The following is a 21,783-nucleotide window of genomic DNA, read 5'->3' on the forward strand; positions in this document are numbered from 1 at the left end:
TCATCTTCTACCAATTCAGATAATGTACTTTAGTCACATGGTAAGGTACTCTTGCTTCGTGCAGCGCTTAATGGCTTTTTGTTATTTGTTTTCTGAGCTGTTGCTGACAGATTCTTTATATAAGCCAGAGCAAATTCAAAAGCATGTATTTATTTCAAGATAGAAGTGGAAACATCCCCTCCTTGAAGCTAATAATAGGATTGACATTGTTAAACAATTAAATTTAAAAAATTAATAATAGATCCTTCATACATGTTAAACAAAACTTCAATAAGCACTCTGTTTTATTGTTTAACTGTATGTATGAGTCATGAGGAAAGTGTTAATGTTCAGAATCGGATATGAATCATGTATTTGTGAACAATCTTCCAAGGCCAGCACTGAAACCCCAAACACATTTATTCTTTGTGGTTAGTCAGCTCTTGGAAACTGAAAGTGTAATCAAAGTGAGAGTTTGTTTATTAACTAGCGGATGCTGTGCATCTTATTTACACAGATTGATAATGGGGGGTGAAAAATAAGGGAAAAGTTGGTAACGCATAGAGCTCTGTGTCCCTGGGGTACAAACTACAAAAGGGAACCTGAACAGCAGCAGCACTGGCCATTAAATGCTGAAAGCACTCTGTAACTTTAAAAAGAAATCCCATATTCATGACAGGAATCCATATGGCACCCTATTTGTGAGGAGAGGTGCCCCATTCACTTAAAAGCTGACTTGCATCATTTGTTGTTTTGACTGCTTTAGCATTAGGGTGAGAGAATGCACTTCAAGGGGAACACAAATAAGACAAGTAAAACGCGCAGGATTAACTTGGGTATTGTATTGTTTGATTTGCATTACAGATAGAAAATTGGAATTACTGAACTACAAACTTTTTGTGCTGACTGTATTCAGGCATACTAAAGAAATGAAGTTTTTTGTAGAAAGTAATCTCACCTGGTAATTACTTCCAATCATTGGTAATAAGTATGTTCCTAATTGCGCCTTTTCCGGAAAGACACAAAGTGAAAGGAAGGTTGAGTTGCCTGTGTTCGAGAAGGGACAGAGGTAACTGCCAGAATTCGTGTCCAGTATTACAGGCTAAGAAAAGTTTCTGAATTCTAGCTGTGGTTTTGTGGAGATGTTTGGAAAACTAGTTTGGCCTCTGATACTGCTTGACCTTCAGCAAACTGTTTTTCTTGTCTGATTTCTCAGCAGTGAAATGGATCCCCAAAAGAATTTGATGAGGCTGTTTATAACCCACTGCACAGTTCTCTCTACTCAGGGAACTGCTGTTGAATTTTAGTTTGGCGAGGTGCATATGATTTATGCCAGTATGGCATACAGTATGAGACTGCTCTGAGGTATGATTGAATCAGTGTGGCTTTTGCAAAGGTATGTGTTTGTTTATTCAGCTCAGTGTTGGTATTCTCATCACTTCAAAATATATTTTCAGCACAAACAATTTTTGTGTGTGTGTGATTACGTGTATTTGAGGCTAATGTAATATTACTGGCCTATTCTTGTACAATCACAGAAGTGCGGGTATTAATTACAGTATTAAAAGGAAGCAAAAAAGCAGTTTAAATAACTTGGCAAAACTTTGACTGAGCTTGCATTTGGATGGAGTATTCCTGGCTGTATATTCCTTCTACTAAATTCTCTCACAGATAAGAAATGACATGTATTCACAAAATGTGTTCATACAGAGACTATTCTGCTTGAGAGCCTGAATAACTGGTTTTGCTGCACGCTGAAATATGATTTGTGTTCTCAGGTGACAGGATGCTTGGGGTCACAGCTGGCACACATTTGGCCTGTTCTGAGGCTTTTGTGGAGGCTTCTGCAGCCACCTCCACATTGTCCCATTGCTTGGGACATGCCTTGGAGTTTTGTGGAGAGCAATGTGGTTTTCTTTGACTTGTAAATTTAAAGGATGCAATAGTTAGCGTGCTGCTTGAGGAAGAGTTACTTGCAGTGAGGTCTGGTGATGAATAACTAAGCAGGAAGAAATTGTAGGTATAAATCAGTGATGATTTTATATTTAAGCTTCATTTCCAAGTAGCTTCCCAGCTCCTTAAACATAAAGTTTGAGTAGGGACTTTTTACAAGGGCATGTATTGACAGAACAAGGGGAAATGGTTTTCAAACTGGAAGAGGGTGGATTTAGAATAGATATTAGGAAGAAATTCTTTACTGTGAGGGTGGTGAGATGTGGAAACAAGTAGCCCAGAGAGGTTGTGGGTGCCCGCACCCTGGAAGCATTCAAGACCAGGCTGGATGGGACTATGAGCAACCTGGTCCAGAGGGAGGTGTCCAGCAGGGGGGCTGGAACCAGATGATCTTAAAGGTCCCTTCCAACACAAACCATTCTGTGACTCTATGAAGGTTTTCCTTCCAGTATTTTAACACTAATCCCTTGCGTGTTTAAAGCCAAGAGTTTCCACAAAATGTACAGAATGAAAAATATAAATAATTAAAAGGCAGTTCATTTAGCTATTTCACTTCTGATTAAGCTGCTGTGTCTTTTGAGTAGGGCCAGACCTAGCTATCACTACTACTTTATTCTGCTGCAGAGACGTAAATTGACATTTGATTAGGAATGCTTCCTCCCACAGCCTGTGCTGATTTCTTTGTATTTCCATGTGGTGCGCCCTGTTGGCTGTATGCAAAAGCAAGGAAATTCTGCCTTGAAAGCAAAAGCAAATCAAAACCTTTTAATGTAATTAATTTAGTCTCTTTAATCTTGTGAGAATTGTACAGGTCTCAACTAATTTCTGTTAGTGAATAAATTACAACTGCACAAACCAGCATCATGTTGTTGCTTCATAGCAAAGTACTTTCCGGAGGCTGAAATTAAATGTATTAGAATGTAAACATCTTATTATAGATAGGATTGATCTATCTTGCTCTTCTGGCAATTTTTTATTTTATTTTTTAATTGACTGGTATCAAGTAGTGTTTCTGAATGGCGATATCTCTGGATGTATCTCTATCTCCAGCTAAGTACTTGTAGTTGCATGCTATACCAGAGGTGAGGAAGACACACTCCCATTGCAACCTGATGCAAGCTGATCCTTCTCTCACTTCATATTTGGTTCAGCCTGTCCTATGAACTGCTCAAAATAAAGAAATGTCCTGGCAGCCCAGAAATGCTTGAGGTACTCTTAATGCCTCTCCTTACTGACGGTGAAGCATATGCAGAAGGGATGGATTTGACCAATATTGCTCTGTTGATGTCTTCAGCTCCTTTAGCCTGGAAGAATTTACAACTATCTTACAACCTTTCCTGTTATCTCTCCTCTGAGTAATGCTGTGCAGTCTGTATCCATAATTTCAGATGCAGTCTAGTGTTTTCCTTATTTGTGTCTTAACAGTCGGTCAGATTTACTGAACATTTTTCTTATTAGAAGTTTGTCTTCCTTTTTTTTTTTTTTTTTCTGTCTCCAAGTCTTTCTGATTGCTGCCTGCCTTCAGCAGGCAGCTAGCAAAGGCTGCCGCCTTCTCAAGGTTGAAAATTTAAACTTTGCTGCCACACGTTGTCTGCGGGTTAAATAATGACTGTGCTGAGCTGATTAACAGAGAACATTCAGTTTCCTTATTGCTGATGAAAGGGCTGGAATACTTGTCCAAATCCCATTAGTGGAAACCTAGTCATTGCTGAACTATGTCAGATTTTCAGAACTCATGGAGTAAAAATGTACAAAGATGAGGTATGAAAGAGGAAAAAAAGAACTATTTTTATGAGCTGTTTCTGCACTATTGCAGTTTATTTTAAAAAAAATGGCCATAATCTTTGCCGATGCATGAGCAAAAAATTGTTATTTAACATCTTATCATTGGAAGGCATGCACAGTATCTTCATAACATAGTAGCTATGCATCTTACCATAACAGTCTTCAGCCTTTTATAACCAATAGGTACCTGGAAAAAACAACAACAAAAACCAAAAAAAGACAACAAAGAGGTCATCCCCTTAGTATTTTCTGATAGGGATGTGAATGTAGGCAAACTAAAAACAGCCCCTTTGAATTGTACTTCTTGGACACTTGTATTTAGTCATGCTCAGCTGCTTATAGGAGCTGGTTAGGATATGACTGTATCAGACCCTGTGATGTTGAGAGAAGAGAATAAGCTGTTCTGTTGTTGTCTTTTTTTTCCTGCTGTACCTATTCAACGATCCCATGTGAATAATTAATTCAGACCTAAAGGAGTGCTGAACCCGTGTGCTTCACAGTGGTTAACCAGGAAGAGGAGGAAGGATTGTCCTGTTGTGAGTATTATTAAGAGTGTTCCAGACAGTTTGTAATGTCGTCATTGCTGTACCCAGACCTCAGGGCTGGAGCCCTAGATTAAAAATGTATGTGTTTTATTTTTTCTTTTTTCCAGAAACACAAACACTGCTGTTAAATGCAGTTATTACAGGATATTTGATATTCATCGAATAAGTTACTAAGAAATGAGTTGAACTCCCCTAGGCTGAAGAAAAAAAATTAAGAACTGAATTAGGAACAAATTAGTAGATAAAGCTTTTAAAGCTTTTTCCTGCTGTTCTCAGTATATAGTAAGGAAGAAATTTGCATCAAAGGCAATTATTGTTAAGTTAAAACTGTTCACAGTGTGCTGATTACAAAGTCCATTTTACTGAAAAAGATAAAAATATTGGCAATGAATGGAAGGTATAAAAATAAATGTATTAATAACTCCATGCTCTACTTTTTCAGTTGATCTTTGATCTAGTGGTAATGTTTTATGGTCACATTCATTTGCTAAATGAACACATTTCTAGAAATAAAAATGTTTATTTTCGTATGGATAAATTACTAATCTTTTCTAATAGTACAGATTCAAGAATTGTGTATTTTAGACTAATGGCACTTTCAGAAAGAATTTTATTCTGTGTAAGAGGATGTACAATATGAGAGAACAGTGAATCCACAAAATGTTAATGCATTCCCTATCAACGAGGGAATGTGGTACCAAAAGGAAAGTAGTACAGTTCTATGGAGAGTCTTCCTCAGCACTGGGAGTGTTTTTGTGTCACCTCTAAGCAGTGACAACACTGAGAAACATGATTAGGATGGAAAATTGGTTGTGTTCTTATTGTCTCCCTGCCCCAAGCCCCATTTTGCTAGCAGCACAAAACCAGCTGGCATTCAGCCAGCATTCCATATTGGAATTAGCACACTAGGTTCCCATTCCCACAGTTCCCTGCAGTTGATACCTTTCACTGAGCTACTGATAATCGCTGTTTTTTGTTTGCTTCTTCCCCGTTAGCAGCTTTGTGATTTGAATGTCTGTTTGTACAGTATTAATTTAATAGCTCATATATACTACTAGCTTGTAATGAACAATTTTTTCGTATTTACATGCTTGTACTACCGATGTGTTACAGCCTACTTGTCAGTGTTTAGGCAGGTAAATTTTCTGTGCCAAATGACAGAAAAACGTACTAATACTAGGAAAGAACTCATGGAAGCTTAATAGCTTAGAATAGTTTGTAGTGGCAGGTGTAAGCGATAAAGGAGGAGTGTCGTATTTACTCATGTAAAAGATTCTAATGAGTGCCATAAAATCTCACCTATAGCATCAGAGTAGAAAGTAGGTTATTATTATTTTAATCTCGGTGCACCTAACATTATAATATTTTTAAAAATACATTTCTGCCTTCTGCTTTTATTGTCTTCAGATTTTCATAATCGTTTCACTGCTCCTCCTAAAACACAGATAAATTACTGATTAGTCTGAGTAGGGTGTAGAAAAAAACTAACAAATATTGTGAGAATCGTTTAGAATACACTTGGATCTAACCTTTCTCAGACACTGAAACTTCTCCAGATAATGTTCATGCTAGATTAAAGGATTCAAAACTATTTTGGGGGAAGGGAGGGTTGGAGAAGTGGAAGCAGCTGGTTCTTGTTCTTACAGCTGGGAAACCTGTTGTCCTCACAATAACCACAGGTGGTCCAATTCAGGACACATGAATTGATTTGACTGATATTAGGGCCTTGTATTGAGAGGATCAGTTCCTAAACAGAAGTCCTCTTCTTACTCTCCTTAGGCTGATGAGGGCTTTTAGTAAATACTTCTCTAGTCCTGGCTCTTCTGTTGGACTCCTGAGATTTGTTATCTTTGAGTCCTTTCTTGTCAAGGTGGAAAACTTCTCCAAGCCATGCTGCGTTGCAGTTGTAGTTGGAAACTCAAAGGTAAGCATTTTACTCTGCCAACAGTATATGTCTAGTCCTCTTTCATTAGCGTGATTGTTCCCCTAGTGAGGAAGACATATGTTAAATCAGTGTTATTTTTCATTACTCTAGAAATTTTTATGCAGTCAGTTATCTGTATGTTTGAAAGGAGGGCAGCCAATCCTTCTACTTTTTGTGTCTGTTCCTCAAAATGAACGTTTCCTCATTACACAAAGGCTGTTCTGGTTCAACCCTGCCGTTGTGTTTAACAGAACATATAACAATCCTTTTAAAATATAATGCATTTATCACTTTGCTTGGATCAAAGGTGCGTGGCTTCAAAGGCTCTAATTAAATTGTGATGATGTAGAAGGCTGGCTTTATCTTTAGGTTGCTTTACGGAGTTATGGTTGAGTTCAGCATTACAAAACTCTTGTAAGATACTTACCATCATTGTGTTTGATTATAGTGATAATATAAATCCAGATTTTTTTTTTTTGCTGTAGATTCTTTCCTTTTACGTAGCTAAAAATGTTTAACATGGAAATTGTGCTACTTAACCATGTCATAATACTACTGTTATTTCTAGTAGTTCCTAGCTTTTATCACAATGATTTGCTGTCAATGCTTCCATTGCTTCCTTTCTTTGAGTTTGTTGGTACTGCAGTTTGTAAACCCCTTACAAAGATACCGCATACAAGAAATGTATCTGTCTCTAGATAAACTTCGAATGTGGAATTCAAGCTGTACATGAAGGTTTGTGAAAAAAACTTTGGTAAAAATTTACTTGTGTGCTAAAGCCTGTAAGATAACTCTAAAACATTGCTTTGAATCATTGGCTTCTTCAAGGTTTTTTGGGGAGTGAAATTAAGTAGTCTAGTGGTTTGCAAGATTTACATCAGTGTTGGTGTTTTTTTATTATTTATGGTTAGGAACAGTGTGAACCAGGCCAGCATCAGCTAACACTTAAATTGTAATAAAACTCTGAGGAGAGCCTGTTGATGTTTTACATACCTCTTTTTAAATGCAACTGATAGCATGTTATTCAAGATACAAAATTAAATGGTAATGTATCATAATCAGATGTCTGTGTATGCTGTTTATCAAGTATGTTCATAAGTACTGTTGAATTGTTGAGCCCAGAACAGTCCCAGTGCAACTTGTCTGAAGCGAGTGGAGATGCACACAGTTATGACAGGTATAATTTTTATTTTATAGTTGAAATATTGGCAAAACAGAGGAATATGTTGCAGCCAAATCCAGGGCAGACTCCTTTGCTAGAAGTGCCCCTATGTAACCGAAAGGAAACTGCCGAAGTATGAGGCAAACTGGGACGGCTCAGTTCAGTATGTGTTGCCAGAGAAAACAGTTATGGAACAATAGAGGTTGTTCCCAGATAGTAAAATACCTAATACTTAGTAGTAATTGATAATAATCTCAGTACAGAGTACTCTTCTTGGTCAGCAGTTTCAAGTGATTGATGGCAGTAAAGTGATGATAGAAATACTCATTTCTGTAAATACTTTTTCTGTTTGATTTCCTTCTATGCTCATTTCTTAGTCAGTACAACTCTCCTAAAAATAAAAGGGCAAGCCCTCTTTCTTCCATTCTTTTAACCCTAAAGTAGACAGAGTCAGATGGTTCCACCTGCCCATGATCAGTAAATCACTATTTGCTTCAGATTCCCTTGTAAAATGACCTCTTAATCTAGTACTCGTGTGTGAAATCTCAAAGGTCTAGTTTTGCAAACTTCCATAAGAGATGAGTCAAGTGAACCATCTTGTTGAATTTGGTGGGAGTGGTCATGTGAACTTTTAGAGAGATCAGGCACACCAGATGATGATAAGCTGTGATTAATGACACTATGCCCAGTGCCTTGGCCAGTTAAAAGCAGTGTTTTTTTGTGATTTATTTATTTTTGGCAAAAGCTTCAGAAGTACAGAAAAGCAGATACAGCATAAATAATGATTCCCTATTCCAGTACAAAGAAGAGGAAGCAGATTTATTGAAATTTTCCTCACAACACATTTACATTTGTTATGCATAATCTTAGAAAGAGCCTATGAATAACTGTTTTTCTTTTTTTCAGTTTTTTTTGTCTTTTGGTACAGCCAAGTCAGCTCTATTAAACTGCTGAGTCAACACATTTAAAAAATTTTACCAACTGTTTCTTTCTTCTATATAGCTAACTGATAAGGACCTGTTTAAGGGTTACACCCTTCCGTCTCTACAGTGTTAAGGCAAACATGGTTATAGGAAGCAATTACAGTTAAAATTTATGACGTGTATCATATGGTGTTACAGAATTCTTTAGAAGTATTTTATTTAGTGTGTGTTTGTGCAACCATAGTACTAGAAACTGAAGTTCTAGAATCACACTGAAGGATACAGCAGGCAGCTGCTCACATAATCTTCTCTCCCTTTCCATTGATCCAATCTTTGTTGTTCTCAGAAATAGTCAAGTCCTTCAGTCCCTTTTGCTTTTTCATATTCTGACTTCAGGGAGAAGTTGCTGTTGATAGAAATGAAGAGGCAAATCATGCCAAGAATGGCATTCCCAGCCATGGGAAATAATTCAGTTTACCTCTCGTGTATCTTTATATCTCTGTGGAAACGTATATGATTCCTACCTCACTGTGAGAGAAACATATTGAGTTGCCTTGAGTTCCAGGTACAGCGTGAGGTCTGTGCAGTTTTGGGGGAGTTCTGCTGAAATAACAAGAATGAGCATCTGTAAAGATTACAAAACCTACTGCATAAATATGTGCAGTTCCTTCAAACTGTCTTTAAAACGTTCCATAGAATGTAATAGATGATTTTAGATAGAACTCTCACTGCAAATATGTTTACAGTAAGGTGTTTTTTCCTTTTTAGATCCAAACTATAATCCATAATTCAGTGCTACATAAAGAAGTCTTTGAAAGTTCTACCTTGGATTCCTAAAATTTACATGTCAAATACAAAGTAATGAATATCTTGTGGTTTGGGTGTTTAATTGTAAACAAGTCAAGAATCTCCACTTTATCGTGTCCCCTCATTTCTTACTCCCACACCTGATGTTTGGCCAAAGCTAAAATCAGTTCTGGATAGCGCAGTTTCCACGTTCCCTTTGTCTCCTCCTTTCACCTTTTGGATGATTTAAGAAAAAGCAGCTGTTTAAAGGATGACAAAACTAAGAACTATCTCTGGGACAGAACAGGCTTAAAAGATGCAGAAACATGCAGTTTCTGTATTAAATACACTTTTAAAGGGATTGCTGGGACCAGGATTCTACTTAGGAAGGTGGTTGTTTTTCGTTTGTTTCACAAAACAATATGGCAGGTCAGGTAAAGGTTTCAACAATTCCAAATCCACCCTCATAAATTTTCTCAAGGTCAATTTGTAGTATTTACCTCTTTCCTAAGCGTGAGTCCCTTCTTTGCACTGAATTTCGTGGGTAGCTGTTTACTCAAAATCTTTGTGCCTTTGAAAATATCCCCTAACAATACTTGTCTGATGTACAATCTGTTCAACTGGTACTGTGAAACTTCACTTAGCTCTTTTTAAAATTCTGGATTATAGAAAAGCTAGAAATTATCAGCTGTTTTGTTTTGAATTCATTTGCATTTTTATGTTTTATTTTTTTTTGTCTGAACAAGGAGCAGCGTATACCTCTGTTGCTTGTGGTTTCCATCTGGAGTATCAACCTTGTGCTGATTTTCAGAGATGTTACAGTATAGTCCAGCTGTTTCTCAGAATGAGAATCAAATGACATTTTGGTTGCACATGTTTAAAAAAAAAGAAAGAAAGAGTATTTTTTAAATTAAATATGCTAGTGCTTGAAGCTTGGCTTGAATCTGAAATCTGGCAGCACTGTGGACTTCCTGTGAAAGATATACTTGTGTAATTCTTTTGAATGGTGTTTTTTTTATTTTAAAAATAATCTTTTGCTAAAAAACTCATTATTTATATGTGCTTATTAGATATTTGTGATATTGCCATAGTTTCATTCCTTGAAGTATGTCAAATATTTGCACTCTTCAAGTGCAGATGTGAATGTGATCTTCCTAGGTCCTATTACAACTCTCTATCGCTGCATCCCATGTTAAACATGGACAACTGTACAGGAAGATTTCATTTGCTGTGCTCTCAGAGAGTTGTTCCTACATAGTATGAAGAAACAATCTGCCTGGTTGAATTGCAGATGGGACGTAGAGACAATGAATAAAGGTGGAAAAGAGAATATAGTTGTTAGTTGAGGGATTAGAGTTGCAATTGAGGAAAAAGGAGCGATGTTTTGTTGATATTGTTGAAGGCTTAAATAATTTGGACAGGAATAATAAGTTGGGAAACTAATGAGATAATTGACGAGGAAGACTTGAAGAGGGACTTGGGCTGGAAAGGAAAGGAGAAGTAGCACTGCAGTAAGGAGCCTGGTACTGGAGGCACTTGGGTACCAACACTAAAAAGGAGCTAGAAAGAGACAGGAGAAAAAAAAAAAAAAAAAAAAAAAAAAAAAAAAGGCTATTGTGACCCCAAAGAGAAGGACTGGGATTTGGCCGGAGTGAAATTTTTGACTTCCTAAGTGGAAAAACTGGAAAAAGGACGAAAGGGGGAATGGGAACTGGTGCAGAGTACAGAGGATGGAGCCTGTTTGGGTATGAAGTTAAGGGAAGTAGGAGTAACTGTGTAGTAGGGTAGCAGTGAAGCTCCTGAGGATGATGTGGGGCTGCCTTGGCAGGAAGAAAGGGAAGTGAGAAAAAGACAAAACCGTTAAGCATAGTGGAAATGCACAATGAGAATTTTCCCTCTGTTATACAAAATGAAAGGGACCAAGACTTTTCCTTTGTACGTCTGTATGACTCACTGGAATACTTTCTTCACTATTACTTTTGGTCCACGTATCCATAAGTTTTCTCCTGCTATTTTGCTCTAATGTCAGAGGTCAGTAGAAGGAATGTAAGAACTGCAACTCTGCTTATGTCTTGGGCAGATGTCATTCTGTTTGGTGACAAAAATGAATTTGATGCAGTGTGGTCAGGAAAATGGCATGTTGGTGCCACTAAGCAGTTCCTTATCTCAACTGGAATCCTGACTCTGCCAGACATAGAACTGTAGCAGGGCAGGCTGCTTTTGGAATAGCCAAGAGGGGAAGAAGGGGTGTCCCTCTGTAGTACTCTTGTGTTCTCATTCAGACTCTCTTTCCTTCCTACTGCTGTGCAAATGGCTCGTGTTAGTATGATTAGTGTAAGATTGGATTCTCTTTCTCTAAATTTTATTTATGTATTTTGCCCTAAAGCTTCAACAAGTAATTTCTGTAGGGTTACTATGACTTGAGGTGATTTAAGATAATAGAGTCTGACTCTTATGTATGACTCTCCTGTCTTAAAGGTGTGTAATTTGTTGTGACACTGCAATATGGTAAAATGCAACATAGATGAACCAATAAATTCTGCATTGAGCGGCGCTTGTCTCTTGTTCTTTTGAGGAGCACAAGATTTCCTTTTCACATATTCAGTTTTCACTGTTAATAGTTCTGCAGAATAGTCCTGCCTTCCAAAAGCAGAAGCAAGTGGAGGTAAGACAGCCTTATCACCACTGGAACTGTGCTCATCTGGTTGTAACCACAAGTTTCCTATTTGGCTGCAAATTGCATCTCACTCAGTGCAGAAACATGCTTTGTCAAGAGAAGGTGAATATCTGCTTAATGGCTTGAGTTTGAAATGGATGTAGGGGGATCTTTTCATTTGGTTAACAATTGTAGGGGATACTCTCAGAAACTCTGGCTGCTGTTTGCAAATGCAGAATGAAGCACCAGAGAGCCTGGCTGTTTGTGTGCCACTTCTGAGCTGAATCATCAGCATTAAAAACCACATTGAATGCTCTACTCTGAGTGTGCATGGTATTTCTATAAGGGAAGTTACAGTCACACTGGGTGGAGGAACCTCCCTGTCTAGCTATGGGGATAGTGAATACAAGGAAATACTTGCGGTTCTGGACATGATGGCATCTTTTGGAATTTCTCTGCTATTTTTTGCACTGATGCATTTCATTTGGCAGTTGAAAATTTCATAGCAAACACTCTGTAAGATGCAAACACTCTGCTCCAATGTTTTATGTTTTGGAACATTAATGGTTGTGTTTTTTTTTTTTCCTCCCTGCTGAATGTTTCTTTTTCTTTTGGAGGTAAAGCTGTATGTGAACTGCATACTGAGGGGGGCAGCAGCCCTTGCTGGGGCAGGCACACAGATGCTTTTAGTGTTCCTGGGCATCATGAGTGGGCTTTGGGAGCCATTCACAACCCCTCCTGTCCAAGGCTGGAGTGTGCTTTCCTTTCCCGTCTCCCTAAACATTGTGCAACATGCATGTGATTCCCAAAGTGTTTCTTAAGATTCAGTTGAGGAAAATCATTATTTATTCTGGTCAGCAGCCATGTAGCACTGGAAAACGGACAGTGCTCTGCTTTACATTCTGCTACAATTGCCACCTCCTTTCCTAGCATCCTAGCAGTTCCAGCTGAGGGTGAGAAATACTTGATGCCCACAGACTCTGTTCATATTCTGTCTTTAATGAGACTTTAGGGATCCATAAGGAATGTTTTGTGGGACTCGGTAAATGTGAGTTCCCATGTATTGTGATGAGAAGTGCATATTACTCAAATTTTTGTGGGCTTCATTGTATTGGCCTAAACTTTGACCCTGTACCACTGTGACCTAGCTTCCTGGCAACTTCTGAATTGAGGCCCTTTCATCCCAGCTGTGTGATAGATCCCAAGCAGGAGCGTGGAGTAAATGTGGTTTCTTATTCATGAATTAAGCCTTAAATGAATTGAGCAACACTGCTGTATTGTAAAAGGCAAGGAAAGATTGAAAAGGTCTTTTTAGAGGACCAGTGCTAAAGGTGTTTGGATTGAGACAGAATAACTTGGAGGAGTTACAGCTGGGCAGATCAGTTTATTATTTCTTCGGTTTTTTAAGGCCTCCTTTCAATTATTAATAAATTCTAGTCCACTATCTTTACCTATCTAATTCTGAAGAAAAATAAAAATGATCTCTGGCATAATTCTCCTTTCTTTAGTCTTTGTTGATGAAAGAAGTGCTTACATGCAACTTAAATAATGAAGGCTTCCAACATGCGCTACTTATATTCCCTCTTCTCTATACTTATGCTTTCATAAAAACAGAACTTCGCTGAATATACTTTTCATTTCCTCTTCAATATTTCGTTAATACACAACCACAGTTTATTGAATTTTGCACAGAACAAAATGTAGTCCTATAATGAATATAGTCCCTTTTAAATGTATAATATTAAGACATAATCTCTTTTGCTTTCTCTGTCACTGAGTCTGCGAACAGACAGTAGGGCTGACTTCTAAAATATGTCTGTTAAGTTTGACAAGTCCTCCATTTATCTTTCAGAAATAATGAACAGCCACCATTGCTTTCACTGACTTCAGCTGAACATTCAACGTGTTGCTTTGGAAAACCATGTCTTCCTTATGACAAAGATGTTTATCTAAGATAGAGTGGCATTCTGTAGCCCATGCATAAGCTAGAAAAGCCTTCAGTAGCTGAGTACAAGAGCAAGTGAACATCTGTAGTTGTTAATGTGCCAATTGCTGGTTGTAATCTCCACACGTCACTGGGGTGCCTTCAAACACTATTTGTCTCCAGTATTTTGAGTTGATCTTGATTATTGCCCTGCTGCTGACAGCTATTGAAATGCTAGCCAATATTTGAATTCAACCTAGTTTGTCTGTTCCAGGTAACTGATGGTCCTGTCAGACTTACTGTCGAGTTTGTGTGCTTGAACAACCAGGGCCTTCTTCCTACTTCCTGATGAACATCTGTTAACTGGAATGAGTGGGGGGAAAAAAACAAAAACAAAAAGCAAAACAAATGCAGATAGAAATTCTGTGATGCAGATCAATGAGCCTTGCAGTGCAAGTCTGTGGTACTTCCACAGAGAAGGAAATGAAGCAAACACAGAGGGTAGGACTAGATGATCCCAAGAGGTCCCTTCCAACATAACAATCCTGTGGTGCTGCAATAGCAGGAGCTGCTATTTTACAGAAGTGTTTACATAGCATTACTGGGACCCAGTGCTCAGTGGGGACTGGCTGCTGCATTGATGGGATAGGAGCACTTACTCTTCCCCAGCAGGACAAAGAAATGGGGACACGTTTGTGCTGCTCTACCTGATGTATTCCCTGCCACAGTGTCTTGAAAGTTTCATGCACTTCCACAGGATCAGTGAGCTCCTACCAGGAGCTTTTTCTGTAGTGTCTAACTGCTGAGAAACTTTAATCAAAATGTCTTCTCTGTTTTCATCTATTTGACATTTTATAAGAAAGAGTTAATTATATGAAACTTCTTTTTGGTCACTGTCTCAGCTGAGTTACTGATGCAATACCCTGGGGAAACTGGAGTTTAAAATATGCTAATGATGTCATTATATCCTTATACTCCATGTATTTTCATGCTGTTCTCAATCTGTGTCTTTCCAGCTACTAATGCTCCACAAAGCTTTCCCCTGGGAAAGTGACCAAAAGCAGCCTGTAGTTGATATTAGAGACCTCTGGGGAGAAAACAGAAATGGAAATGGAGAGTGAAGCACGAACATTTTCTTGATGAAACAGATATCTTGTTGAAGGAGTTTGTTGCTTTTTATTGTTGTTTTGTTATTCCCCTAAGCAAACCTCCCCTACTATTGCTACTGCTTTAACAAACCTATTTGCTAGCAGTGGATAGAGAACATTGCCTATCATTCACGCATTCTCAGAGCTTCGCAGGCCTTGCTGTGGCATTTACTTTAGCCAGGTAAAGACAGAGCAATTGCTTGGTAAACGTGACTCTGAAAATATACGATGATGATAAACCAAACTAATTCACTGTATTGACATCAGTGGCTCTTCTAAGTGGATTATGACGCTACCTCTATTTTACTAGGGATTAATCCCATCTGCACCAACGTCACTTTTGTTAAGCAAAGTATCTTTGCTCTTGCCTGTGTATATACGCTGTTCAATTAACTTGGTAGCAATCATACATGCACACAGAGAGAACGTTTCCTGTGAAGTTTATTTCAATAAACTATTGTGTATCGGAATAGATGCCTGCATTCCATTGCAGTTTTGTTTTCAGCAGTTTGTTCTAAGAAAAATAGAAGATGAAATAGCGGAAATATCTAACTTCCATGTATCAGGAAATCATATGTAAAAGTGTTGTTATTGCTGGCTTAGCCTGATCTGCTGTTAGCCCTGAATCCTTGTTAGTGACTTGATGAGACCGGATTTCATCTCGTCTACCTGCTGGGTGGAAATGCATGTCACAGCAGCAAAAGCATCTGCTTCCTCTAGTTCAAAGCTTTGGCAGCACTCTGTTTGATTCTTAAATTGGTCTTAGAATTTGTTTGGCAAGCGTGTGCTTTGTCATCTGTATTTTTATTTTTGGTTCATGTCACTCAGCAGCAGCTCTCGGTTACATTCTTTAAAAAATGTACAGGTTTGCTTTGTTTTATAGCTTTGAATGTATCTGAGTTTGAATGGGTACCACCCTGAACACCTGGGAGGCAAAAAAGATGTGAGGGTTTTAATTCATAACATTGCAGGGAGTGATAGATGCAAAAATATCTCTACTGCCTTCTCAAAGATGAGAAAACTTGAATGGGTGAGCTGTATTGGTGTAATTGGTGATATAAAAAATAATACCTAGTCAAGAATAAATGTTTGAAATGACTTTCATCTGGTTAGAAATGGACTGTGCCTTTCAGCAAACCAAAACCATGACAGCCAGAAAGATTAGCAATGTGCAGGTTAAATCTTTGAATATTATCTGGTGTATGAAGCTCGTTCTTGTTCTCTCCAAGTCTCAGAGCTTTGTGAAATGAAATATCTTGCCATTCTGTTTGTGTTGACTATATAGGTTCAATCTTGAATGTTTGGGCTATATGCTCTGTTTACTAGAATAGTCTCCTTCTGTTAGTATGTCTGTGACTTGAGAAGCACCTCTTTCTGACATCAATTAGATGAGATACTTTCAAATAACTTTTGCATGAATGTTATTGTAAGAAGGCAGATATTTTCAGCAATGCAAAAGGCTTTGATAGGATTTTGAATTAGTACAAATGAGCTAAGTAGTATAGCTCCAACTCAAGAAAAAAAAATCCCACTGAACTGAAATCACTTTTTGATCTTCAGTAAAAATGTAGTAAGGGTGGAAGGATGCTTGTGGCTTTTCCCATTCAAAATGCCCTTTCACGTATGAGAGTGGTGATTAGACCTAATGCCAAATATGTTCTTGGCTTTCACAGTACAGTCAGATGAGTAGAATATCTGTTATCTTCCACTGCTTTTATATACAACTGTGCCTTGTCTGTGAACGCAGAAAATACCAACCAGTTGCACTGCGAAGCAAATTTTTTCTTTCTATTTAAGTGAAAACTCATAACCTGAGTGGTGTTGAGTTGAGGGGTTGAATTTCCCAGGTGCTCCTGTTTAGTGGAAATGCAAGTCATGGCTTGAAGCAGTGATTGAGCACCTGGTGGGAAGGCAGGGCCAATCAAGGGGAGCTCAGGTGTATGCAATGCAGCTGAGTGACCAGAAGGAGGGGAGCCAGGATCCACCCCTTCTCAGACTTCATTTAAAGGTTGGCAATGGAGGTAAGGGTATTTGGGGATCCCTGTGTACCTGAGGACTTCTAAAGGTAAGCAGCTTCTTTCCTTTATTTTTGTGTCCATGGCTGTTGCATTTGAGCATATCCTCACTTGTTGCAGCCTGGGACTTTGCTACTATTCTGCCGTTGCTGCACTTTCCATTGTGTTACAGCATTACATCCTGGGAGGAGAGAGTGTTCTAGAATTGTGCCCACTGTAAGCTCTCCTTTAAAGCTAATATGGCTATAGAAAAGCATATGAATATGCAGTGTGCCTGATAAATGAAAAATGTGTTGAGGGGCTGTGTTTCTTGCCATAGATGGAAAACTCCTCAGGATAAAGACAATAAGTTTAGTTTTTGCGGAGCAAGTCAGAGTAGGAACCTTACTGCTCTGAAGATATTTTGTGTATATATATATATTTTATCTTGCTTCTTTTGTAGATTCATAATATTTTCAGTATTCACACTTTGATATACATACTGTCAGATAAATAAAATACTTCAGAGGGTCCTTCAGTCATAATTTTTTCACCATAAAAATGAGGTATATGGAAAATTAAGAGTTTGACAGAAGAACTGCTTCTGAAGTTTGGTTTTCTGTAGATGAGAAGCACAGGATGCTGATATAACTGACTTGTGAAATGCATTCCAAAATATTTGCAATGGTTTATAACATCTGGTAACTTTCGTGACAAGATCATCTGCCTTCTCATGTCCCTGTTTTCACCATCCTTGCCCTGTCCAACCCACCTCTGAAAGAAAACAACTGAAAAAACCAATACACCAGGAAATTGTAATTAAAGTGATGAAATTACTGGATATAGATAACTGACCTAGTTTTGACTCTGATGCCAGATCATGCACATGGCTTATCATGAGAAACTACATCTTCTCTGAGATATAATAAGGGCCATTGAACTCTAAAAATGTAATGTCACAAAAAAAGAATGTGTTTGTACTAATTCTTATTAGCTGTGATGTCGGCACTATAAAAGCTTCCGTTCATGCTGCACTGTTTTACGCCCTGGTTGTGAATAGAAAACAGTGCTCATTAAAGAAAAGGGAGGATATCAAAACAGCATTTTGAAATAATTTGCTGAAAACATTTAGGGAATGTATTATCCATACACAACACTACCAGCATTATTCATTCTGGCCCAGTTTCTTAGTAAGGAAGTATCTCTTGAACCCTGTTAACTAGGCTTCAGGATTGAAAGGCAAGAGGGGTGGAAATGGCTGAACTGCAAAAGAAAAGGGAATTCATTAAAACTCAACTTGAAGCAGTGGGCATTGTGGGAAATGGTAACGCGGTTTGCAGTGGCCCTGAGTGTAATACTTATGACTCAATAACTTGTGTGTAAATCTTCTCAAGCATTTTATACTGGCAGCTGCTTGTGTTAGGGTCTTTTTAACACTTGTATCATCCTGGCTCAATTCTAGCTGGAGGTCACTGAAGGACTTAAAATGCTGTGAACAGTCTAATTATTTCTTCAGTAAAATCATTTGAACAGTGATTTCTTTACAGATTGTGGGCATTGCTTTTCTATTGGAATTCCTGGCTCTGGATAGGATATGAAACAGAAATCTTGAGCAGCTTTTGATCATACTGCAAAGGTAGAAGAGAAATCCTTTTGCCCTTATCTGGGGCAACAGGCAAATTACCCTCTGTGACTTTGACAACTTGGAGGTGAGTGGGCAAGTCCAGCAGGTCAGGCCTTCAGTATCTACCTCAGAGAAGTAGTACCTTCCTTATGTGAGCCTTAAGTTTTCCTTTAAAGGTTTGTCAATGGAAGAATGACTCGAGAAACCTGCTTTCTTTCTGACTTCCTGCAGCTAGCCCTGCTGTGGTTTGCCACTGCTAGTCTGGCTCGCTGCTAATGCTAATTAGGGAGCAGCTGACAGCTTACACTAAGATCGTTGGAAAAGAATGAATCATCTTTTTCTTACCATTTGGGTAAGATTTTGCATTTTCATGAGCTGAAGAATGAGGGGACTAAGCCCAATTATAGCTCTTGTAATTCTCTCACCTTTAGCTGAGCTGATTTTTAAGGAGTTACAGGTGCTGAAATAGCCAGTGAGCAGGAAATCAAGTACCAAAAAGGGTAGTATTTAAGTTGGCCCACTGCTACATAACTTACAAGTTAATCAATGTTTCTGAGTTCAAAAGAGAGGAAGGTCAACATGGATTCTGATAAAGTTTATCTCACATCAATAAGCTCAGAGGCTGGAAACGGAAAAAGAATTGGACGTTTTTAATCAAGCAGTAATTTCCGAAAAAATCAGGGGGCTGTGGGTAATGTGGAGCTGTGACTGAGAATGTGCAGTGAGTTACTTTGAGGAGTATAGGGTTGAACTGCATGCAGTATATTGTTTTCAGTATTTCGGCTGTCATTCATGTGAAAGGGCACCAATTCTTGTGGATGTGCACATATATATGTGACAGTCGCAACTGTGAAAGCAAATAATTAGAGTTGTGAATTCTTGATTCTTTTTGAAGCTAAGTGTCTTGTTTTCGGGTGAATTGAGCACCATGTTAGATATAAGAACTGATGAAAACTAAGGATTGTTAAAGATGGGGATTCTCCATAATGTCCATCTCCACATGCAAGCTGTCCTCCTTATTTGACTTATGATGTTGAGATTCTGATGCTGATTCACTCCTGGTTCAGAGTCTGTATGTAGCAGGGGAGAAATACTCTATCGTAACAGATAGATGATGTCTGGCTCAGACTCAGAAGAGAACATAATTAAGAACTTTCTCTTATGTGCCATAGGAAATAGGTAATGATGCGTGCTGTGGCATTTCGCAAAGAGATACCTCTGGAGATGATGCAAACAATCCTTTTAATTAGTAAGAAAAGAGAATTTTGAAAAATCTCATCTTTTGCTTTTTGGGCGTTCAGTACTGAAGGTAGTCAAAATGATGTCAGAGAGTGTGGAGTGTCTGCTGATTAATCTAGAGTTCAGAGATTTACATAGGAAGACAGACATATAATAGAGACCTGCTTGGTTTGAGGGGGCTGGTGATGGATCTAGGAAACTGATTTTTGAGACATAAACTGGTTCACGTACATTTTCTTGGCTGCATGTGGAAGCAGATGGGGAAAATGCAGTTCATTAGGAGTGTTGATATTGGCACCTAGCATCGGAGGTACTGGCAAGTCTCTTTCTGTAATTATACTGTACATCTCCAGGTTTCTTCTCATATTTTTTCAGAGCTCTATATTTTCCAGCTAAATATGATATGATCAGCTAGTTGCTGAAATCAACTAAAGCAGATTTGGTAAGGCAAATACACTAGCTGTGATTTTAAATGTACTTACTCATCAGTAACTGTCTCATGCAAAAACACAGACTTTATTTTTAACTAGAGACACATTCATTTCATGTAACGCTTGAATTTTTAGTGCTCAGCTAGCTGTCCTGGAGATGCAGTGATCCAAAATAGAAGGAATAGATACATATTTTAGATGCTTGGTAGAAAATCTGTTGACTTTTCATTATAATAAAAAAATGTAACTCTATTTGAACTTGTTCTTTGGAGTTGCATGGAAATTTGTCTAAATAAGGAAAATGATTTTCTCAACTCTTCGGTCCTATGGATAATGTTTTCCTTGAGGCTCATTTTTGCTGTTGCACTGTGAATTGTTAGGATGGCTCTTGTAAAGTTGCTGTCAGGAGGTGCCCTCTCTAAAGCTGCTCTTCCAGTTGAGCGTAGATAGAGGTTGATCTGTTCAGAAGCAGTGTATTTGGTTGAATGCCAAACTCTTTCCATGCCACTTGGTGAAACAGATGATCTTTGAACCAGTTTTGGCATAGCCCAGTCACAGCAGGAAACTGAACCTGGGAATGTGCGAGATTCCCTCTGGGCTCCCACTCACGGGGGTGCTCTGGTAGTGACTGCTGCTTGTGCCAGCACCTCTTCAGCAGCTTGATGGAATTCCTGGAGCTGTGACATCTAAATGGTTAACAAAAATACCAGGAATTCATGTTGGCAGTTGGTAAATAAACCTCAGCTGGATCACTCTGATCAGGAGGAGCTAAAAGGGTTTAAAAGCCAAACTTGGTTTCAGAAGTTTCCTGGCATCTCCCCTGTTTAGCTTCAGCCTGCCACAGCCTCCAGAGAAGGCTTTTCTACCTGCCAAGCATTTTCTATCAGTTTTTTTAGATTCCTTATAGCCACATGTCCCTAGAGCCACAAAGTGTATTTTTTCCCTTGTTCTCTCCTGCTCGAGGAAAACAAGGGACCAGCCCCACCAGTAGGGGTCAGGGAACACCTGAGCTAATCCTGTCTCCACCACAAAAGGTAATGGTGATAGACTACAGCTGAGACACCTAAGTGTGCAGTCTCTACCAGGTTTTGCGCAGAACTGGGCACAGTTTTGAAAATATGTCTTGCAAGTGGAGACCAATACAGAGTAAGCAGAAAATAATAAAATTCCCTTCTGTAGTACACCTACCTTAAAAAGACAAGCCAGGGTTTAAAAGGTCTAAACCTGCTTTGTTTCCTATAAGAACCAATTTGAAATGAAGTATATATACAGACTCATTCCATGTGTTGTAAGGCTGTTGAGGACACCTATGGGATTGTATGTGCCATTTTTCTGTGATCAAGACCTTTCTCTAAATGTTAATTTTTCAAATTTTTCCATGTCCCCCAAGTAAAGAAACAGATTGTTTTTTGCCTCCATTCCTCTAATCTTAACAGAGAACTTAAATTCTGAAATTGTGTCCAGTTTTCAAAATCAGTTGTGAAACTCAAACTCTTTTACTGCTTGATGTTGAGAAGTATGCCTAGGACATGCAGTAATCACATTCCATGGCTGCCACATCAGCAGCTCATGTTCCCTTTTGGAATAGGATCTGTACGTCGTACAGGTCTATTTTTTAAACCTGCACTAAATTCTCAGCTAGAATACACATTTCCTGTGCTATATGTTGTGCTGTGCAGAACAGATCTTCAACTTTGTTAAAACTGAATG

At 38.5% G+C, this 21,783-nt stretch overlaps 1 long non-coding RNA gene across 7 annotated transcripts in view; it reads left to right on the top strand.

Moving 5' to 3' along the window:
• Positions 1 to 3,965: 3,965 nt before the first annotated feature.
• LOC104911065 (uncharacterized) overlaps positions 3,966 to 21,783 on the top strand; it is a 272,623-nt gene continuing 254,805 nt past the window's right edge. For 5 of the 7 annotated variants that reach the window (XR_014883460.1, XR_014883459.1, XR_014883461.1 and 2 more), the window contains exons 1-2: positions 3,966 to 4,253; positions 6,042 to 6,186. This is a non-coding gene — a long non-coding RNA (uncharacterized LOC104911065). The remainder of the gene's footprint in view (positions 4,254 to 6,041; positions 6,187 to 21,783) is intronic. The other 2 variants (XR_014883458.1, XR_014883457.1) reach the window with 2 other exon arrangements.

This window comes from Meleagris gallopavo, chromosome 5, assembly GCF_905368555.1.
Source record: "Meleagris gallopavo chromosome 5, MGAL_WU_HG_1.1, whole genome shotgun sequence".
Lineage (NCBI taxonomy): Eukaryota > Metazoa > Chordata > Aves > Galliformes > Phasianidae > Meleagris > Meleagris gallopavo.